General features: G+C 43.5%; 1 long non-coding RNA gene across 1 annotated transcript; it reads left to right on the top strand.

Annotated features, from left to right (window-relative positions):
• The first annotated feature begins 823 nt into the window (after positions 1 to 823).
• On the top strand, positions 824 to 1644 carry LOC117584250. Its single transcript, XR_004573835.1, has 3 exons — positions 824 to 962; positions 1055 to 1218; positions 1279 to 1644. It is a non-coding gene; the product is annotated as an uncharacterized LOC117584250 (long non-coding RNA).
• Positions 1645 to 4287: the final 2643 nt, after the last annotated feature.

Here is a 4287-nt window from a genome sequence, read left to right as displayed (position 1 = left end):
TTGTTAACAATTGCAGCACAGCACTCAAATAAATGAGCCACAGGAGCAGTAGCGGCAGCAGCAGCGGCGGCAGGCGAAAGAAGAAGGCAGCCATCCCAAGGATTGACTCTCTGCCGTTGTGTGTGTGTGTGTGTGTCTGTATCTGCGAGTGTGCTCGGAGAAATTAGTTTTGGCCGTAGCCAGAAGTATAAGAAGCAGAAGGAGAAGGAACTCTACCAGATGTTGTTGTTGCCAGGCTGCAGGCAATATACTTAATTAAAAGTCGCACGAGGCAAAAGCCAAGCAGAAAACAGATTAAAAAGCAAGTGAGAAAAGGCAACTCCGAACCATGAATACCCTTACAGATACAAATACAAATCACAATATCTAATGCCATCTGCAAGAGTATATCAAAGGCTGTCCCTCAAGCACCTTCCTGTATCTCCACCGCTCTCCCCTTTCACTTGCAATTGTTTGTCACTCAACAAGGTTGTTCCTCTTTTATTTTTCCTCCCATTGCTTGTACGTTTTCAGTTCTTTTTTGGCTTGCCAGGGACATTTTACTTAGATCTTCAAAGAGCATTCCATTTGTTGTTGTCGCCGCCAATTCTGATTATTCACATCGATTGGAATTTGTGAAATTCTCACGAATTGACACTTTTAGCCACTTGGGTGGCTCGTGTTCTAAATTTACGCACATTGCTGCTGCTGATTGTGACGCTGTTGCAGCATCTTAGGTGAATGTTGCAAGTGCCATCCACACATTGCCTGATGCAATGACAAACCAATTGATTCGATCGATATGCCAACAATTTGTTCATTCTTTCATTTCTGTGTGGTCTGCTCTGTGGGTTGATTGGAAAAGGAAAACGTTGCAGAAATGCACTGACAGGGCGGGAGAAATTTGTCTCTTGATTCAGATCGGAGATAAACTCGGATGAACAACTAAACTTACCCCCTAAAGCGATTTAATTTGTCTCCAAGTAAGAAATTCTTCAAATAAAAATAAAACTCAAGTTAGGATACCCGCAAATTGTCTATCAATCGCCCGCGATGACTTTTCAACTTTTGTCAGAAGGCTCGTGTTAAACGAAGCACCTGTTCTGGCTTCCCTGCACTCCCCACGACTATTCCCCTGAAGGACGTCATGCGGTTTGTTCCAGCTAAAGCGGTTACAGATCGATCCTCAGTTCGGGCACTACAATGTTATGGGCGCGTGTTCGTTTGGGCTGGACAACGGTAGGCATTAAATTATTATAGTTTACATTTACGTTTAATTAATTACAAATATTTGTTCAGAATGCGCGATACTGCCTCCACTGCACCGCTCTCCGCAACGGAGAAAGACAAATTGATAAATGAATGCAGTGGGAAATTTATGTGCATTTTCAGTGTTAAATGGATGGTGTAGTCGTGGAGAATTCACCTGTTCCACAGATGGAAAAACACATGTCCGCCGTTCTGGATGATGATGATGATGATGATGATGATCATGAACTCTCCTCGATGGCTATAAATAGTTTCAGACTCACACACGAAACGCTCCTGATTAATGTCACCCAGTTAGTGCGAAATTAGATGAGAAATTGTCAAATGAAACATTTATAGCGGCTAACCCAATAAATTAATATTTATGTGAAAAGTGACAGCCAACACATACACACATGGGCCACTATCGGATTTCAAACAGATCCATTAAATTATTATGAAAATGTTCTCGTTTCTTTCCAATTTTTTGTGTTTTTCTTATTGTTTTTTGCGTCACTTTTGCGCACGAGGTCAGCGGTGGGTGTACGAACTGGAGGCCCACACAAGTGGCAGCTCAGAAAAAAAAAGAGTATCGTAGAGGGAAAACCATTCTGGCATCGCATATGCAGCCTGGAAAATAATGGCAGTCGAAGACGGGATACCCTTAAGATATTTATGCATGTTCTGCAATGGGCAATTGATATGCGTTCCACCTACTTTATATAGCTGCAATATCCTTCGCCGAGTGTATAAATAACAGGCAGACCGCAAACACTAATGAGCGCGTCGAAATTTATGACATTCCAACAGAAGAGGCAGCAGCACCAGCAGCAACACCATGAACCTCCATCGACAACGAGTGGGCATTGGCATGTGTTTGTTGCTGCTGTTGCATGCAACGCATAATTCTCACACTTCGACAGGCAACCAACATAAAAATAAGAGAATTCAAATTGAATGCCGCCGAAGTTGGGCTGTTGCTGTCCCCCCAATCGGTCGGCGTCATCGTCGACGCCCCCTCTCATTGCCAACACATTGGAAATGTCAAATTTAGTTGACAATTAATAAATTATGCGAACGGGGCGCTTAAGTGGCGCCAGAGCGGGGACCAGGACGTCACATAGTCATATAGTCATTAATTTTAAATAATTATGAGACGCCGGGAGAAATCACAACAGTCCCTATGGGTGGGCCATGTGTGGGGGAGCAGTCTCTTAATTAACTGAGTGCCAGCAAGATCCTTGCCACAAATTGTTCACACTTCAGCGTTTTCTCTGCTGTCTTATTTCTTTAATGCCTAGAGTGAGTTCCTGTCTGTGTACCTTTCTGCCCCTCGCCACGTGTGCCACTTTTCCCGAAAAACAAAAAAAAAAAAACAGAAGAAATGTACTCCCTGGCAGCCCCACGAGTTTTTTTGGGGCATCTAATTGACATGTTAGTGACACATGTTGCCGCAACATTCTCAGCCGCGATGTGCTCCTGGGCGAGGACCTCACACGAGTTGCCAGCAACCGAAAGTGTCAGCGTAATACGAGTCGATGATATATGTTTAGGGAGCCTCGGTTCGTTAGTTGGGAATTATTTATACGGAAATCTTGTGACATTGACAGAGAGCCACGAAACACGGCGGAGAGCTTTAGGTTTTGAATAACAAAGGGCAGGGCACGCCACTCGGTCACAGATGATGATGATATTGAACTTGGAACTTAAGTTGGGGCAAAAGGAACTTTAAATTAAATGCATAAAGTCTTGATGTTAATAAATAGATGTAGAGCCATTTTTATGTACTAACAAAATCAAATCCTATTCAATAAAGCCTCAACTTTAACTTCCTGTATCGAATATCATTTCACTTACACATCCTAATCCACACCCATCCCTCCATCCCTGACACAAAACACTCTTTCAGAACGCCGCTCGCTCATCTGTGCTAATCCCAACAATCCCCGCTTTTCATAGGCCATTAAAATTAACAATTATGTTGTTCGGCCCGGATATATTCGCTGAGTCTCGGATGTAAGCCTCTCTATGCGCAATGCCAAATCCGTTTCTAATTTTTAAATTCGGCAACAAAGGGGATTGTGGAGTCGGTCACCGGGCGATAATCGCCAATGGGCCTTCCGCCAGTCGGCTAACTAAGGCTCTGACACCCGCCCACTCACTTATAGACACAACACACACAGATGACGGGCGCACACACACGTGTCACGGCTGGCTGTCTGTCCGTCTGTCTCTGGGTCCCACTGACAGCTACAAATTGTGCTACAAGGCTGGGCTAGAGGTTACCTTGGGTTTGGTTTCTGTTTGGATTTCGGATAGGGCTTTGGACACTTTCAGCTACTTGGCCCAAAAAAAAGTAAACGTCAACGCTGACTACGACTACGACGCCGACGCCATGTTCGTGTAACTTTCAGCATAATGACCCAGACACGTGGCTGTCTAATGTGGCCAGGAGAGTGAGAATGTTAGTGAGAGATCAGCGCAGGGGCCGAGTGGCAGTTTCGGGGTGGGGCCGGCACTCTCCGCCATTGTTTTTCAACATTTATATGGTAAAATGTTAAATGAGCAGGGCGGAACACGCTTTGAATGGTAGGTTGGTGTCATTTTATGGTGCGACTCTCTGACGCAAGCCTCGTTTTTAATACATTTTATTGCAATTTGGGATTTGAGCTTGGTTCAGCTTTCGTTGCAATTAAATGCGTGCCAAATTGTTGGACTAATTGAAATTGCCCTCTGATATCCAATTAAACTGAGTGCAGCTTCTGATTTCCACTTGGTGCTGGCTGGTGTGAAATTTTCTGGCTAGTTGGGAGTCCGTTTAATAGTTAATGAAGAGATGGACTTCGGTTAGGGAGCGTACTCCATAGTTCATGAAGAGTTGAAATTAGTTTATATGCCATTTAAATGTAAGCTGAAATCGATGTTGGTGGTCAGTACAATTTTAGGCATATGTTCTCAAGAGTTTATTTTATTTTAATTGCATTTTCTTAGTCTCTGTAATGCCAAGATTAATGTTAAAAACAATATTATTATTATTTACACGTGTAAGCAGCAGAAAAA

This window comes from Drosophila guanche, unplaced genomic scaffold (assembly GCF_900245975.1).
Source record: "Drosophila guanche unplaced genomic scaffold, DGUA_6, whole genome shotgun sequence".
NCBI classification, from domain to species: Eukaryota; Metazoa; Arthropoda; class Insecta; order Diptera; family Drosophilidae; genus Drosophila; species Drosophila guanche.
This window is presented reverse-complemented; position numbering and strand designations above follow the sequence as displayed.